The sequence below is a fragment of the Corvus kubaryi genome, unplaced genomic scaffold (genome assembly GCF_017639235.1).
Source record: "Corvus kubaryi isolate FWS band 111438036 unplaced genomic scaffold, C.kubaryi_AGA036_p1.0 split3-37344, whole genome shotgun sequence".
NCBI classification, from domain to species: Eukaryota; Metazoa; Chordata; class Aves; order Passeriformes; family Corvidae; genus Corvus; species Corvus kubaryi.
The window spans coordinates 783,971-802,492 of record NW_024582088.1 but is presented as its reverse complement, the minus strand read 5'-3'; the positions used below and the strand labels follow the sequence as shown (position 1 = coordinate 802,492).

The following is an 18,522-nucleotide window of genomic DNA, read 5'->3' as shown; positions in this document are numbered from 1 at the left end:
ATTAATCTGTATTGAAACTGATGTCAAATTTTACTCTCAAATGACTAAGCCGCACAGAAGTGTATCTGAGGAAGTGTAACTGAAAATAAGTAATTCAATGAAGTTGTAATAAAGATTTTTTTTTTTTGTTCCCTCTTTCTCTGGTGTGATTTGCTCTTTTTTGTTTGTGTTCTGTGTTGTCTGGGTCTGGATCTGTCCCTGTCTCTCTGTCTCTCTCTCACTTTCTCCCCCACTGTGTGCCTCTCAATCTCTCTCCCCCTCTCTTGGCCATCTTTGTCCCCCCCTCTCTCCTCTTCACCTCTCTCTCTTTTCTTCTTCTCTCTTTCCTCTTTGCTTTGCCCCTTTTAATCTCTTGTCTTTTGTCTCTTCTTACCTCTTACTTTCTTGTCTCTCTTTTCTGTCTCTCTTCTCCCCATCTCAGATATTCCATCTTGTACCTTTTCCAAACTATAAGCACGCATACAGAAGTAGAGGCTTGCCCCCAGCTGCAGCTGTGTAGTGCACCTGCACAGGGTCTGACCATCCCAGCAGTCAGAGGCTCAGAGAATCCCTGAATCCCTGGGTTGGAAGGGACCTTAAGTATCATCTATTTCTAACCCCTCCCTCCCTGCCACGGGCAGGGACACCTTCCACTGTCCCAGGTTGCTCCAAGCCCCGTCCAGCCTGGCCTTGGACACTCCCAGGGCTTCTTCTGTCACAGCTTCCCTGGGCAACCTGTGCCAGTGCCTCACCACTATCACAGTAAGGATTTCTTCCTGGTATCTAATGGAAACAAAACCTCTTCCATCCTAAACCATTTCCTGTGTTCTATCACTACCTGCCTTTGTAAGAAGCCCTTCTCCAACTCTCTCATAGCCTCATCAGGTACTGAAAGACCACAGTGAGAAGTTCTGGAGCCTTCTCCAGGCTAAACAGCCCCAACTCTCTCATCCTGCCCTACAGTAGAGGTGTCCCATCCCTCAAATCATTTGCAGTCCTTTCCTTCCCCTCACACTGCTCTCTCTGTGACAAGAGCAGCCAAGTAGCTGTACTAAAATTTGATAGTTTTTGACGTCTCTCACAATTAAATTATGAATTTAAGATTTAAAATGTGTTCCATTTATAGAACTCCAAAAAGGCTTCTGACTTCAGACAAGTAACAGCGACATTCCTAAAAATTACATTAAGACAAACAAGGAGAGTTGTTAATTAGAAGGTAGGGTAAGTAGGGAGAAGCTTTAAATTGACAGTAAATGCATTGTTATGTCTGAAATTAGAGATTATCTGCATCTTTAAAGCCTTTGAATTTGCTTTTCTGTTGTTAATTAAAAAAATAATTATTTCTTGTACTCTGGAGATCTTTCTCCCAGGCCTGTGATGCATAGGAAAAAGAGGCAGGAGAAACAAAATAATGTGCTAATATCGCAGATGGGGGCAAACAACTTGCTCTTCAGAAGAGGGAGGAAGTGGAAAATAAACTGAAGAAGCTGAAGGTGCAATTAGCTGCTTGACTAGCTACTACATCACCTTGTGTGAAAAACTGTGGAGATATGGAAAAGATATCCCTGCCAAAGCTCTGTTCCTTACAAAATAGGCTGCACTTAGGAACAGGGTGAGGTGAATTCCTTCTGCATAGCGATTACTGATGAACTGAAACTGGCAGTTCAATAACTTTCAATAACATATTTATGCTAGATTTCCTTTCAAAGAGTAATGAGTCTTTATTTCCTGAAATAGAGGGTGCTGTCAGAACAAATTACAGGTGCTTCACAAGAATTCTGGGGGTGACTAAGAAAAGAGAATTAAAGCCAGCATCTACTTCCAACATTGTGGGCACTCCCTAAATAAATACAAAGAATTGCCCTAAATAAATGAGAACAGTTCCGTGCTTTTCACTTGTTTCAAAGGTGGGGGCTGATGTTCCCTGCCAGGATTTGATGTCAGAGAGGCCAATACAGACTTGGAGCACGGAATCATTGACGTTGGAAGGACCTTTGGAGATCCTCAGTCCAACCCCTCGCTCAAACCTGAGCAGATTGCTCAGGGCCCCCCCAGTAATGCTTTGAGTCTCTCCAAGGATCGACAGTCCAGCACCACTGTGGGCAGCCTTTTCCAGTGTTTGACCATCCTCATGGTAGGGAAAGTTCTTTCTCATGTCTGTGTGCAATTTGTGGTATTTTAATTTGTGCCTATTCCCTCTTTTTTCACTGGACACCACCCAGCACAGTGTGACCCTGAATGTTTTACCCTCTCCCATCGGGTATTTATGCACAGTGGTTACGATGCCACCTCTTCCCAGGGCTAAACCATCTCAGGTATCTCCTCAGCCTCTTGCATGTCAGATGCTTCAGTCCCTCAAGCACCTTGGTGACCTTTTTGTGTATTTCACCTTCTCTCGCATCCCGACTCAGTTTATCCAAAATTCAGAATGTTCCTTCACTGCAGGGCTGAGGTAATTTCTCAAAGCTGGGAATATCAGGTACCACTCTGAGCACTTCAAGGAAGATAAAAACATCCATCCACTGCTCCAGGCACCACACTTCACACCCTGATGGGCACAGCTTGGTTTCACACTGCTTTCTTCCCTGTAGTCTCAGTGATACCACACACTGCTGGTCTGCTTTGATGTTTTTGTCCAGACAAAAAAAACCCAACCCCCCCAAAAAACCCCAAACCAACAAAAATCCCCAAAAAATCCTTTCACTCCTGGGACAGTCTGCCATACTCCAAGTACCCACCTGAGTTCAGCAGTGTTTATTCTGTCTCAGTGCACCTCCTGCCCAATGCCATCTCTGCCACTATGAACTGCAGCCTTGGAAAAAAAAGCCAAGCTCTCCTTAGAAGAGTTTAAATCATAATTTAGGTCTTTGCCAATATAGAAAGTGGACCAGTTAAATAAAACACAATTATATTTGCATTTTCAAGCACACTTTTCTGCCCTAAAAGAAGACATCTTTTAGGTATCAATGTATTTTTTTGCATCTGTGCAGTCTACAATAAAGACTGATTTTGGAAACTCAACAGCATTTTGGTCTAAAGCAAACATTTTCATATAAGGGTTGCTTTGTTTTGTTTGGTTTGGTTTTGGTTTGGCTTTTTTTGTTTGTTTCATTTGGTTTTTTCTTTTCCTTTTTTTTTTTTTTAACAGTGACCACATTAAAGAATAACGTGTCATCATAGTTTGAAGTGCTGATCTTTTTTAAAAATAAACAGTTATTCTGGACACTGCTTTACTACATTCGTCTCGTGTGCTCCGGCATTCTGCAACCACTGTGCTCACAAAAACACTTAGAAACATCTTAAGTGAAACTCTTTGCTTTGTTATTTTAAAAGAAACCAGCGGAGGCCCCATGGTGCTGCCCACGTGCAGCTGTGTGATGTTTTTTGCCATGAAGCAGAGGCATGGTTTGTGTTGCCTTGTCGCAGTACAGCTCTCTGTGTGCACTGCAGTGCATTTACCAATGTCCTAGGGCTGCTTCTGCTCCCTTTTTGTTTTTTTCTGTATCTCTCAACACCAAAAGAAAAGGAATGCAAACAGCGCTTGCAGTGCAAATCATCACATTGACCCTCAGAGTTTTTAGGTGCTGCATTTTTAGAGACAAGGAATGAATACGTTTAATCTGTTGCTTTTTGAAGCTGTAGGACGCTTTGTGTTTTACAACGATGAGACTTGAAAACAGCCATGTGTGTCCTGAAAATTTCGCAGGTGTTGCCTCTAAGTTTCTTCGGTGCTGAATTACAGACATATTTAAAACTATCGAAAAAGCATCCTGTGGAAAAGCATGTGCCAAAGAAACATCTCTGTGTGTGAAATAAATTCTTCCGTAACCCCTTGAACTGTACGTTACCATATGAAAATTAATACAGCTGTTCTTCACAAAATCCTTTTTCTGAGGAATTACAAGCAAGGTTTTTTTATATTTTATTGAAGGAAGTCAACTGCAGGTACAAATAAAAATGTACTTTTGCATGAGTACTTCAAAATAGTGAAATAGAGGCTGTTGAGCAGAGACAGCTGTTTGGAAAAGGTCAGAAGTGAATCCAGACCTTTGCAAATATTTGTTCTTGTCCCATTTATATTCTCTAGAGACTGGACACATTAAAATGATATTTTAGCACCAGCGCACGATGGTAATTTGCTGTATTCACAGAAGACATAAAACCAGACTAAACAGATTTTCAATACATTTTGGTATTTGAGAAAGTTCCGTGTTATATATCTGCAAGAACATAATTTTTAATGTGAATGACATTATGTTGTCACAGTGATTTTGGCCTGAGGAACAATCGATTAAGGTTGTGATTTATCAGGGCTTTTAGAGTCAGGAGCTGCAATTTAAGTAGGAGTTCAATGCTAATTACAGACAGATCCCAAGCTGCATGTTGTAAGCTTCTTGTTAGTCTTCTTTGAAGAGCAGATTGAGAGACACACTTGGTTTGTTATATATGGCACTCAGAGTATCCTAGTATTAAATATAGATACTAACATTACTCCTGTCACTACGCTTGTGTAACTGTGGACATCATCAGACCCTAAATAAATATGGATTTTCTGCTCATATTAATCTAGGCATTAAAAACTGTAAAGTCTCTCGTTTTTGTACATAGATAAAAATAATATTAATTTATATAGAAATCGATTTCAAAATAAAAATATATCTATTATATACAAGATTTTAGGATATAAGAAATTATCATTATAAATTGGTAGGGTTTGGAAATACAAATACAACTTTTCTCTATATAAATTAAATAATAAAAGGTTTGAAAATGTAAAAGATGATCTAGATGAAGGAAATAAAACCAGCGTGTGTTTACCACTGTGTCCTGCCCACTGCCCCTCCTGTTCTCCTTCTGGCTCAGTGTCCTTCTTCCTGACACTCCTTCCCTGTTGCTCTGTCCTTTTATCTGTCTGTCCTTATCTGCTCTGTCCTTTTACCTGTCCTCCATGCCTCTCTCAGGATCCCTCATTCCTTTTTATTCTCTGTTGCTCTGTCCTGCTCTCTGTACCATCATTTCTCGCAGTATCTTTCTGTCCTGTTCCCTGCCCCTATTATTAATCCCTCTCTGTTGTGCTGCCCATTCATTTTGTTTTTTTCATCTCCATCCTGGCACCCTAGCCTTATTTTCCTTTCCCTGTGCTGCTCCCACTCCCTCTTTCTGCCTGTCCTCTCTCTCCTGTGCTTCCAGCCACAATTCCCCAGGTGGGGCAGGTGGTGCTGCCTTCAGGTGACATGGCCTGGTGGTGGACTTGGCAGTGCTGGGTCAATGGTTGGACTCGGATCATCTTAAGACTTCCTTTCCAACCTAAACGATTCTCTGGTTCTTTACCTGTGTCCTCCCCCCTTCCCCTCCCCTCCCCCGCTCCTTTTTCTTGTCCCGGTCTTTTCTGCCTTTCTCTGTCCCATTCCCAGCCCTGTGCTGTCTCACTGCACCTTCTCACCAAGCTGCCCTCTTCCTTCTCCTCCTCCTCTTCCTCCTCCTTCTCCTCCTCCTCCCCCCTCTCCTTCTTCTCCTTCTCCTCCTCCCCCCTCTCCTCCTTCTCCTTCTCCTTCTCCTCCTCCCCCTCTCCTCCTTCTCCTCCTTCTCCTCCCCCTCTCCTCCTTCTCCTTCTCCTCCTCCCCCTCTCCTTCTCCTCCTTCTCCTCCTCCCCCTCTCCTCCTTCTCCTCCTCCTCCTTCTCCTCCTCCTCCTCCTCCTTCTCCTCCTCCTCCTTCTCCTTCTCCTCCTCCCCCTCTCCTCCTTCTCCTCCTCCCCCTCTCCTCCTTCTCCTCCTCCCCCTCTCCTCCTTCTCCTTCTCCTTCTCCTTCTCCTTCTCCTTCTCCTTCTCCTTCTCCTTCTCCTCCTCCCTCTCCTTCTCCTCCTCCTCCTCCTCCAGCTCCTCCTGCTCCTCCTGCTCCTCCTGCGGAGGTGTCCTGGGGGCAGGGGCAGTGTCAGTGTCCCGTGACAGACTTGCTGTAGGAACTTTTCATGTGTGTGACGAAATAAACCCTTCCTGGCCGCCTTCGCCCCGCCGTTGCACTGGGCAGGGGGTGGTGCACAGCGGGGACCAGGAGATGGCCCCTGATCCTGCTGGGCTCCTGATGACATCTCTGCTCCTGTCCTCACCTTACGTCTCTGGGTCACACAGTTTGTTTTGTCTGTGTGCAGCGTGTGTGTCTACGTGTGTTTGTGTTGTGTTGTGTGCAAAAAACATCAAAAACTGTAACTTTTGTTATCTCTCTACAGATACGTAGAAAAAAATATATAAGAATTGATTTCCAAATACAACCCTGTGTCTACTCTCTTACACGCAGCATCTTAGAGCATAAGAAATCCTAAGTACGGACATACAAGGTTTGAAAATACAGATATAACCTTTGTATATATAAATTAAACAATAAGGGCCTGAAAAGGGGAGACAACATGACCTCTGCGAAGGCAGCAGCCACAGCTCGGGGCGCTCGGGAGCGTTTTGCGCGCCGCGGGAGCACCAACGCCGAGCTCGGCCGGGCCCCGCAGCGCTGCTGCCGCCTGGCGCCGAGCGCGGGTACTGCGCATGTCCGCGGTGGCTCGGCGGCGCCACCCGCAGGCCAGGAGCGGTACTGCACGCAGGGACTGGCGCATGCGCAGTGACACGAACGGCTCGCTGGCCCCACCCGCAGATAAAATGCGGTGCTGCAACTAACAAACGTGCGCAAGCGCAGTGACCTGCCCCAACGCCGCCACCGCCTCCCGCCGCCTCCCGCCGCCTCCCGCCGCCTCCCGGCGGCCCTAGCGCACGCGCGGTGTCCGGGAGCAGCGTGGGAGCACCCGGCGCGGGTCCCGGCTGTGGTGGCCGTGGCGGGCGAGGCTCGCAGGGAGCTCGCGGAGGAGCGGGGCGGTCGCCAGCTGGCATTGGGCTGCGGCTGCGGGAAGTCACGTGACCACACACTCAAGATGGCGACAGAGCCAGGAACTGGCGTCATTCCACTCTCAAGATGGCGGCAGTGACAGGAAGTCACGTGTCAGAACACCCAAGATGGCGGGCCGGGGGAAACTCGCGGCGCCACACTCAAGATGGTGACAGTGTACAGGAAATGACGCCGCACCACTCTCAAGATGGCGGCCCGGGCGCACGAGTCAAGCTGTCCTTCCCAAGATGGCGGCGGGCTGCGCATGCGCTGTGGGGAAGGACCAAAAATGTCGCCGCGGTAGAACCTCTCTCCTCATAAAGGCGTCTTCCCACCGGGGCCCGACCCCCAGCTCGCAGCGCGACCTCGCCACGGGGCTTCCCGGTGTGGGGAGGAGGGTGGTGGGTCAGGGCGGGCGGTGACAAGCAGCGGCGGGGCTCCATCTCCTGCCCCTCGGTGGTGGCACCTGCAGGCCAAAGGCGGTACTGCACCCAGGGCACAGCGGGATCCATTTCCTAACGGGAGTCCTGGAAGCAGAGCTGGGTGTGTATGGGAAACGAGGATGCTGCGGATGGAGGGATGGGAATGGCGAGCCCATAGTGAATGTTGTCTGGTGAGTCCCTGATGTGCCTGATCTAATGCTGTGCGGTCACCAAGTCACCTCATTCTGGTTTAAACCCTCTTGGAATGTGCTGGAAACACAACTTGCACTATAAAAGGCACGTGAGAAACTTTGTGTTTTAGGGGCGTGCAGCTTCTGAACGACACAAATAGTTCAGATTGCCACAGGGCTGTGGTTCTGGGGCAGGAGTGTCGGACAAGTGGCATCTTTAGCGTCACCTTAATAGTTACTGTCCTTGGGGCTGCCGAGATGAGAACGAAGTGGTGTTCATGCCCCACTTGCAAACCACAGAGCAGGATAAAAGGTGTGACTGGGTATTTTTTTCCTGCTCTCTGCACTCTCTTAATGATGCCCTGAAGTGCTCTGGCTCATGGCAATATAATCCTCTTCCAGTGCCTGTCTGTGCAGCTGGGACAGTCCCCGAGTGTCCCACAGAATCCCTGGGGTTGGAAAAGCCCTTTGAGACCATCGGGTCCAGCTGCTGCCCCAGCACTGGCGAGGCCACCCCTGACCCATGTCCCCAGGTACCACATCAGGAGCCACCCACTGAGTGACACGAACTGGGGTGAGGGCTGCAGGCGCTGACAAGTGTCATTGCTCGCTGGCACTGGGGCTGGCATCCCAGAGGGGCTCCAAAAGCCCTGGTGTCCTGCAGGATGGCTGGTGTGGAGGCCACAGTGTGCAGGGAGAGCAGCCCAAAGCCAGGCTCGGGACAGTTTCCCTTCGGTTCAGGGAACCTGAGCCTGAAGCACCTTTAACTCCCGTGTGCCTGGCACCTTTTTGTAGGTGTAAGTTTTTATGCACTTCAAAGCAGTTTTTGGGAGCTGTTCTGGGCACCCTGTGCCAGGGCCTCACAGGGAGGAACTTCCTCCCAATATCCCATCTAAATCTACCCTCCTTCAGCTTAAGACATTCCCCCTTGTCCAAAATCCCTCTGCCATGGGCTGCTGCTGCTGCAGTGTTTGCTTTTTATGTTATTATATTGCATTTATCTACTGTCCACTAAAAGGGACTTTAGGAAGAAATGCTCCCCTGTCCTCTTGCCTCCAGATATTCCCATCCCGATGAATTCAGGTTTGATTTCATTCCTTAAGCCAGTTTTAGCATGAGCTAATTTTACTTAGAGCAGTAGTACCTTCAAGGAACTTTAAAATAATAAAACAGGAGTGGAAATGAGCGTCCAAATGCTCTAACAGGTGGCTCTGCCCTCCTGGCATCTGCCTGAATCCCTCCTTTCTCCCAGACAGGCCTGGCTGCCGAGGATGGCCTGTGTGAGATCTGTGCCAACACTGCCTGCACTGGCTGCTTCTGAGTGAAGATGGAAAACCCCACAGAAGATGTGTCCAGCTGGGAAGTTTGTGCATTCCTGTGGCGAGATCATGTACTTTCACCAATCAGTATTTCTGGGCTCCATCTCCCACTGCAGCCAAACTGGAGCTGCCAGCTTGTGGGGACATCCCTGCAGTCCTGCAGCACCTGGATCAGGTGCCACCAGCAGAGCAGATCTGCCAGCGAGGAGGCTGTGACTGCTCTGGGAAGTTCAGTGCTGCAGGAGCTGGGTGGCACTGGAATGGAAATGCCCTGGGTTTCATTTCCCACTGTTTTGCCTGGGTTTGAACAAGCTCAGCATCTCCTGCAGCCTTTTAATAGCTAGTATTTAATAGCTAATATTTAATAGCTAATATTTGCTGTCTAATAATTAAAATTTAATACTTAATATCTGCCTGTGATTTGGCCTCCCCTACACACAACAGCAGCACTGGGTTATCCCCTTTCCCAGCCCTCATTCCCAGTGTGTTGGATCCCTTTCCCTTCTCCCTGTCTGCAGGTGACACCTCTGAGTTTGTAGCAGAACTGCAACAAATAACTTGAGACAAATTCCTGGTGTTTAGGAGCACTCTGACAGCCAGAAATCAGACTGTTCCTGATTGTTGTTGATTTAGGCAATGGGTGTAGAGGAGCACAGGAGTTCTTCCCTGCTTGTATATTGAGGTTCTTTAAACTCCCTGTAGGAGGAAGGAATTCCAAACTGCAGTGCTGGAATCACTGAAATGAAAGCACTGCCTGTTGTGTTATTTCTCGGTGGCAAGATTGTGAAGAAAGGATGTGCCCATGTTTATATGCTGTATAGGAAATAAAAACTAGAAATAATTTGGGGTTTTTTTTTTTTGTTTTGTTTTGTTTACGTTATTGCTGGGTTTTGGGGTGGGTTTTGTTTTAGGATACTCTTCTTGCCTACTTGCTTTTTCCCCATATGAAGTGTTTCATGTCTGGGGCTTCCCTGAATAAAAGGTGTCATTTAATAATGTCCTGAAATTAAACCAATTTGTGGTCACAAAATCCCAGAATCACTGAAGTTGGAAAAGCCCTCAGGGATCATCGAGTCCCAGCTGTGCCTGATCCCCACCTTGGCACCAGCCCAGAGCACTGAGTGCCACGTCCAGCCCTTCCTGGGACACCTCCAGGGATGGGCACTCCAAACCTCCCTGGGCAGCCCCTTCCAAGGCCTGAGCACCCTTTCCATGAGGAAATTCCTGCTGGTGTCCAACCTGAGCCTCCCCTGGCCCAGCCTGAGGCCGTTCCCTCTCCTCCTGTCCCTGTTCCCTGCGAGCAGAGCCCGACCCCCCCGGCTGCCCCCTCCTGTCAGGGACTTGTGCAGAGCCACAAGGTCCCCCCTGAGCCTCCTTTGCTCCAGGCTGAGCCCCCCCAGGCCCCTGTAAGGAACACAAGCCTGTATCAAAGATTTAAAATTTTTCCCTCCTACTCTTGGATTATTATCTCCATTTCTTATATTTTGGGCCCTCAACTCAGCCACCAGGTTCTACAAGACTGTCAGTGCTCCAAAACTGCACCCTGATCCCAGGACTCTGGTGCCTAAATCCAGAACTGATGTTAGAAAAGTAACATTAAATGTGTGAACTCCAGTTTCATTTGACAGGACGGCTGTGAGGGTGTAGAAGAGGATTCCTTACATCCATTCTGTTGACTGCTCCAGCTGCCCTGGCCTTGGTTCTGAAGTCTCATCCAATGCCCTGGAATGCCCAGATGTGCAGTTCTATAATCAGGTTTTAAGCAAGTACAGGCTTTTATGTGCTGACCCAGGACAGTTTTAGTGTAATTTTGGAGTTTAGGACTTGCCCACGTTTATGCCCAAATCTGTTATTCTGTACATTTGTGCTCCTTTGAAGGACTAACATTGTTTTAAAAGGGAAAAAGCACAAGGAACATGAACGTATAATTTTCTGTGTTGTCTGTTTTAAATATTTGGGAGAATTCGCTCAAATTTATAGGGTCCTTCTGATAGCATATCAGTGCCCCCACTGAGCAGCACAAATTTATCTGTACTCTTTGCTCATGAGAACACATGCAAGCCAATTCTGTTGATACGAGGTGATAACACAGGGATGCAGGAGGGAGATTGTACAGCTGGGAAAGGAGAAAAAGGAACTTTCTGCTCTCCTGCTGCTGTGTACTAAAGCTGTTCCTGGGTACAGCAGCAAGGTGGGGGGGGGAAATTGAAAGGAGATTTAGGGCTGAGTTCCAGAGAAAAACACGGGATAAAGATTTCAAAGGCTTTCCGTGATCATGGTGGCAAACATTCCTTTTTGGAACAAAGTCCTCTGCTTTTCTGATGAGGAGCTTGAACTTTTTACGAGAGCAGGCAGTGACAGGATGAGGGGGAATGGCCTTCAGCAGTTTAGGTTGGATCTTTGGAAGAAATTCTGGAGTAGAAGCACTGAACAGAGGTAGGGGCAAAAGGCTGTCCACGAGGAGAGCAGGCACAGCTGGCAGCTCTTCCCAAAGCTGGGGTGATCCTGCTCATGGAGTGTGTGCAGCAGTGGGTGTCACATAAGTGACTTTAGCCAGGACAAGAGAACTCCCTGACACAGGGGGAGGTTTGCACACAGGGAAAGCTGATTGATAAAAAGGGGGATTTTACGTCAGGGGTGTAACAAAATGATAGCTGGGTAAATTCAGAGTTTTAGGCACCATTTCCTTTCAGGGTGTGTGATTAGATAAATGAGCAGCTTGCAAGGGAGATTGAGCATCTGCTAATTAAAGTCTTGCCTGAATTATCTTTCTTAACCACAGATTTACATCCACATCCTTTAACCACACACAAATTCCTCCCTAACATGTGCACGCCTTTCTCTAGCACCTTAAATCACTGGGCATCTGCAGAGGGGTCTTTTAGGCTTTAGAATCTATGAATTCTTCTTTCTGAATCATCCCCTCTTCCTTTCCATCCATAGGAAGGGCAGTGTGGTCTGTACTGCCCTGACACCCCCAGGCCTGAACCTCAGCAGTATTAACAGCTCCTTTACTGCCAACTCCCAGCACTGGAGTTTTTCCCCAGCTGTTGAGCACTGAGATGACAAATTCCATCAGTTCCGTAATTCCAAGAGCTTCTTGAAGCACTGGATAATCCAGACACTGGCAGCTCTTCCCTGTGTCCAGCACTAGCCGCTCCCAGCCCCCGATTCCCCCTCGTCCCTTTATCGCTGTGTAATTCCGTGTTACGATGTCCACAGTCGTCAGGAAGGTGGGATTTTCCCTTTCCTCACTGTTATTGGATGCACAGACTTTTGTGCCCCTTCTCCTTTAAATTTGCCTCACCTTTTCCCCCAAATGTCTCTTACCTTTCTCCTCAGTCTGCTTAGCTCTTCCAAATTTCTGCATCATGCAGCCCTTGCCTGATACATCCTTCCATTCACTTCTTGGCTGCCCGTTCTGCTCCTTCCTACTGGCACCATCCCCTGTCTCTTTCCTTTAAGTTTTGGAGTTTGGGTTGGTTTTTTCCCTCCTTGATTCTATAATGTGGCTCTTTCCCCAGCTTTCATTATTCCTCCCCTTTCATTCCTGCCCTATGACTCTCTTGGTCCTTGTGGGATTTCCCGGCCCATTTCTCCCTCTATTCTGCTGAAGCTCAAAATTCCCTGGACTGACAACTTTTTCTTAGTTTGAAATACATAATTTCTACATATTTCTCATATTTTTACTCTCTCCTCTAGTTCTAGCCACCAGTGTTCTCAACCAACCAGCTTTCGATCCTATTAAAATCCTCATCCCATCATTTCTTTCCAATTCCCACCCACATTACCCCCTAGTCCCACTCCTGTATCCCTTCTATCCAGAAATTTTGTGTCTGTCTGCTTCTATTCCCATTAACCTCTGTCTTCCCACCCCTCTGGCCATCATCATGTCCTGGTTTGCCCATATTCTTCCTGTAAGAATGTTTGTTTACCCCCCCCTTTTTTTTTTCTTTCCCCTCTTTTTTCTCTTTTTTATTTTCCCTAAAGGAAAAAATCCAGACAGAATTTGAGGCAAGCAGGAAAAGAACCTGTTTTACCAGCAAAAACATTTCCTTCCTTTCAAATTCTCAAAAATATGAAGGCTTCATGGAATTTCTTCATGGAATCCTGGAGTGGTTGAGGTTGGAAGGGATGCTGGGGGTCATCCAGTCCCACCTCCCCGGGACCTGAGTGCCCAGGACCGTTTCCAGATGACTTTTGGATGTCTCCAAGGATGGAGACTCCACAGCGTCTCTGAGCAGCCCATTTCAGCTCTCACTCACCCTTCTTTTTGTTCAGTATCAGTGAATTTCTGACTTGCCCCCACCTAGGAAATAGAAGAACAGAAGCTTTTGCTGATTTCAAATGAAGCTTATTTTGAGGAAATTCCAGTGCTTTTCATGGAAAAAATGCAGAAGGATTAGAGGCAGTGTTGATGGGGTTGGTCTCATCCCTGGGTGGGGCTCTGCTCCCACCCTATGCAGATCCAAGGATCCCCGAGCGCTCAGCAAACACTGAGCACACAAAGATGTGATTGTCCTTGGGGTAACATTTTAACTAAAGGGTCAGAGAAGGTACCAGCGATGACGTGATTTGGTTTATTAGCAATAAAAAGTCCATAAAAGCAACGGCACAGCCAAGGAGAATTTGCATTAAATATTTTGCATCACTGCCGTGTTCTGATAAAAACTACCATCACTGAGATCGGAATACTCTTAGATCTTCCCAGGATCTTAGCTTGGTTTTTTTTCCAGAAATCCAAAAGACAAATTCCATGTTCTCCTCTGCCTGGGATATTTCACGGTCAGGCACTGGAATCAGAATTGATATTTTATTTATGATAAAGGTGTTTTATTGCTGTTTTCAGTCCTGTCATGGTGAAAAACTTTTTGACCAGATCTGTAAATTTTCTGCTTTGCCGTTCCAGTGGATGAGGCGACACAGTGAATCCCAGTATTCCTGTCAGCATTTGGCTGCTTTAAATAGCGAATACCCCACAGTTTGGTGTCTCCCAGCGGGGGCCTGAATTGTCAGTCAGATGATTTACCCCAGGCAATTTTGATTTTTTGGTATCTCATGGTAGATGTCCAACCCCTCTCCTGGGAGATACCTGGGGGAAAAAACCTGGAAAATCCAGTTCATGGTGACTGAGGTGGTGAGGGGTCTGTGGCACATCAGGTGGAGGGAGATGAACTTCTTTAATGTGGGAAAAGGGAGAAGAAAAGGGTGAGGGGGGCAATTGTGAGGGACAGGTTAATCATGGGAGGGTCTCTTATTTCCAGATCCTTCAGAAAGGCGCTGTGGTCCAGTGACACTTCTGTGCCACCTTCAAGGATCCATGTCTCAGTTTGCTTATGAGCTGCTTGGCTTTTAATAGCTCTGGAGGACTTTTTTTTTTGATCTTTTTTGAAGCTTGTGCCAAGTGTGGTGCATATTTGTAGGTTAAAAAGAAATATTTATGTTTATTCTAAGCCTGCTGCCCCATCATTTCCCTCAATTCCCCTTGTCTGGTATTATTTGCCTTTATGTGCTCAAAAGCTGCTCCTTATCTTTGATCTCTTGTTGACTCAGACCTTCGGGCCTTCACGGAGCTCTGGTGGTGGCTCTGAATGAGGTCGGCAGGGACAGATGTGGGTGAGGAGCACACAAAGGCGCAGAGAACAAGGCGGAACTGCAGGAATAACAAAGGTGCCACTCCAGCAATCCAACTGCTGAACAGATTGTTTTGGGAAGGGCTGAAGGTCTGAACCCTGCTAAGTCACCAGCAGAGATAACTCATCAGCAGAGAGCGGGAATTCACAGAACATCACACAGGGAATTCTCTTCCTGTTCCAGGGAGAAAATAGATTGTGCCAAGGGACTGTCCTGTTGTAACTCTGGGCATCTCAGGCATGTCAAAGGTGTGACCAAAACCTGGTTTGTCATTGCCAGTCAGCAAAGGCCCCAGAGGAGGCCACGGAGCTGCTCCAAGGGCGGGAGCCCCTCTGCTCTGGAGCCAGGCTGGGAGAGCTGGGAGTGCTCACCTGCACAAGAGAAGGCTCCAGGGAGAGCTCCGAGCCCCTTGCAGGGCCTAAAGGGGCTCCAGGAGAGCTGGAGAGGGACTGGGGACAAGGCATGGAGGGACAGGACCCAGGGAATGGCTTCCCAGTGCCAGAGGGCAGGGATGGATGGGAGATTGGGAAGGAATTCCTGGCTGTGAGGGCAGTGAGGCCTTGGGAGCCAGGAGTCTGCATGTGCACGAGGATGTGGAAACCAGAGGATTTGGCTGCCAGAGGCACTGGGGTGGGGGTGGGGGGAGGCTGGGCCAACTGCAGGAGAGATTTTGGAGTCTGGAGGGGTCAGTGGGGAAGATCCAGGAGCAGCTACTGGAGACAGAGCCCCAGCCTTGCTGAGCCTGCTGCCCTGGGCCTGTGGCAGCCTTGCCTCTGTTGGGCTCCCAGATTCTGCAGCTCCCCACGAGAAGCAGCGTCAAAACAGAGCACTCAGTTAAATCAGTCAGGGACTGTGTCTGAGAGTCACTCGTGGGGTTTGTGAGCACAGCATGGCAGCAGCTGGCTTAGAAAAGAGGACAAATGAATGCAAACAAAACAGGAGCCCTGCCTCGAAGGATTTATTGCAGGAATAATGTTTGTTCCGTGTGAAATAGGGGCAATTGCAGGTCCTGGTTCCTGAGGCTGGATCACTCAAAACCGACAAAGGGCCGAGTACAAACCACTCTCATTTGTGGTGAGGTTTTATGGGAGGATGTGGGTGTTCAGTCAGGTGGCATCCAGGTTATTGGGGCCTTCTCTCCCACCAGTCTTTGATCTTCTCCTTCATAAAAATAACTAATCCATTCCAGCAACACTCTGGCAGTTGAGGCTGAGGAATGTTAATGTTTATTGCCTGATAAAGCTCTGCACAGGACTGTGACATCATCTCCGGGTGTTCCAGAGGGTGCTACAGAAGCTGTGCCCACTGTCCCCAGGTGGGTCACAGCATTCAGTGCCCCATGGACACCATCCCTCACTGTGGGGATCCTCTGGGAGCTCTGGGGTCACAGGTGTTTCTCCAGGACACAAGTCAGGGGAGAATCAGAAAAGCCTCCAGCTAGAAAGAGCCTGGGGAGAGAGAAAATCCCTGGGCTGGTCACAGAAGCACCTGAGGCTGAGGAAAGTGGAGGAAGAGATTTGTACAGTGAGATTAAAGATCGGAGTGTGGGGCAGGATAGCTCCATTCTCTGCTCTCTGTGACCAGGGACAGGATCCAGGGAACAGCTGGAGCTGTGCCAGGGGAGGTTTAGGTTGGATATCAGGAAAGGCTCTTCCCCCCCCACCCAGAGGCTGCTGGGCACTGCCCAGGCTCCCCAGGGAATGGGCACGGCCCCGAGGCTGCCAGAGCTCCAGGAGCGTTTGGAGAGCGCTGCCAGGGATGTCCAGGGTGGGATTGTTGGGGTGTCTGGGCTGGGCTGGATGATCCTTGGGTCTCTTGCAGCTCAGGATATTCCCTGATTCTTTGTACACCAGACACAGAGACAGACTCATGGAATGGTTTGGGTTGGAAGGGACCTTAAAGACCATCTCGTTCCAGCCCCTACCACGGACTCAGATCCACTGGTCTGACTCCAGAGCTCACGTTTGGAATGTGCAGCTCTGTGGGTGGATCTTGCTTTGTTGGTTCAGTGCGTTAGGAGTGAAAGGGGAGAAGCAGAGGGTGCAAGTGCCCCCAGGAGCCACAGGAGATGTGTCCTGTGAAACCAGAACAGCTCACACGACTGCTGGGCCACAGATCTTTGGATCCAGACAGGTCTGTAGTGAGCTGCCAATCTATTGATCCAAGCAGATTTATAGTGAGATACAGATCTATTGATCTAGACAGATTTGTGATGAGTTACAGATCTACTGATTCACATTTAGTGAGCTACATACAGGTCTATTGATCCAGATTTGTGGAGATCTACAGATCTATCTATTGATAGGTAGAACCTTCTATTGATAGATCTGTTTGCTCTATTGATCCACACAGATTTACATTGAACTACAGATTTACATTTTCCTATGAAAACAGAAGCGATTTTTTCCAGATCATTCCTGGGAGGTGCTTGTCTGACTTGTTCTTAAACCTGGGAAATTCCACAATTTCCTCATAAATGTCCAAAGCTTCACCATATCTGTTATTTAAACCTTTTCTCTTTGAATCAAGCCTTTGCTACAGTTCATAGAATCCCAGAATGGGTGGGTTGGAAGAGACCTTAAAGCTCATCCAGTCCCACCCCTGCCATGGGCAGGGACACCTTCCACTGTCCCAGGGTGCTCCAAGCCCCGTCCAGCCTGGCCTTGGACACTGCCAGGGATCCAGGGGCAGCCACAGCTGCTCTGGGCACCCTGTGCCAGGGCCTGCCCACCCTCCCAGGGAACAATTCCCAATTCCCAATATCCCATCCATCCCTGCCCTCTGGCAGTGGGAAGCCATTCCGCCTTGTCCTGGCACTCCAGGCCCTTGGAAACAGCCTCTCTCCCTCTTTTTTGCAGGCTCCCTTCCGGCACTGGAAGGGACAATTAGGTTACCCCAAAGCTTCTCTTCTCCAGACTGAACCCTGGAAAAGAAACAACAGCCCGCAATTCCCAGTTCTGCTCATGGAGATGGGGACCAGTGCAGCCGTGTTCTCTTTTATCGACTCCCTACAAATCCAAGGGTTCTTTTCATCCTCACCTCAGTCATATCTAGGTTCTGCTTATTTTTTCAGTCCTCTCTTACTTGTCTGTCCCTCCAGGTACACCTGTTGTCCTCTCTGGAATCACAGCAGCTGTTCCGTGTCTTCCCTGAGGTGCAGCTCTCTCAATGAATGCAAAAGGATAAGATGATGGAAGGGGCAATGGCTGTGAGAAGGACAACAGGAACCAGGGTTTGCCAAACTACTAATTTTATTTTATTTTATTTTATATTTTATTTTATTTTATTTTATTTTATTTTATTTTATTTTATTTTATTTTATATTTTATTTTATTTTATTTTATTTTATTTTATTTTTATTATTATTTTTTTATTTTATTTTGGTTTTTTTTCTTTTTCTTGCCTTTATTTCTCTTGTGAGCCACACGAGGGCAATCTTATCCTGTCATTTGTGGGAAAAGCACTCTTAAATTCCCTGACAAAGGTTAAAGAGGCTCTCAAGAGCTATTTCCTACCAGAGAACACAAAGGGAAACATTCCTCTTGGACTGGAGATGCATTAAAGGGCAGAACAGAACTCAAAATTGGAAGGAAAATAATAACAAAAGCTTTTTTTTACACTTTTACTCACATCTTTCCTTAACAAAGCCCTGCTGGCTGCCTCAGTCACCTTCTTTTCCTTGTGGCTGTAAAATGCTTCCACGGGGATCCTTTTCCAGGACTTTCCCAGGGACTGAGGTGAAGCCGACTTGTTTGTAGTCCCCAAACTTCCTCTTCAGTTTCCTCTGGAAGATGGGTGAGAAGTTGAGGTTTGTTTCTCAGGAACCTCTTTCTTCACTGTGACCTTCCAGGAATGACAGAAAAGATTCTTGCAATGATTCCAGCCGGTTCTTCCTGTGCCTTGGGATGCATCTGGCCCAGCCCACGGAACTGTGTGCGTCCATCCTCTCCCAGCCCATGGAGCTGTGTGTGTCCATCCTCTCCCATCCCATGGAGCTGTGTGTGTCCATCCTCTCCCAGCCCATGGAGCTGTGTGTCCATCCCCTCCCATCCCATGGAGCTGTGTGTGTCCATCCTCTCCCATCCCATGGAGCTGTGTGTCCATCC

General features: G+C 47.9%; 1 long non-coding RNA gene across 1 annotated transcript; it reads left to right on the top strand.

Annotated features, from left to right (window-relative positions):
* Window positions 1-6,809: 6,809 nt before the first annotated feature.
* On the top strand, window positions 6,810-9,623 carry LOC121658679. Its single transcript, XR_006014023.1, has 2 exons — window positions 6,810-7,463; window positions 8,716-9,623. It is a non-coding gene; the product is annotated as an uncharacterized LOC121658679 (long non-coding RNA).
* Window positions 9,624-18,522: the final 8,899 nt, after the last annotated feature.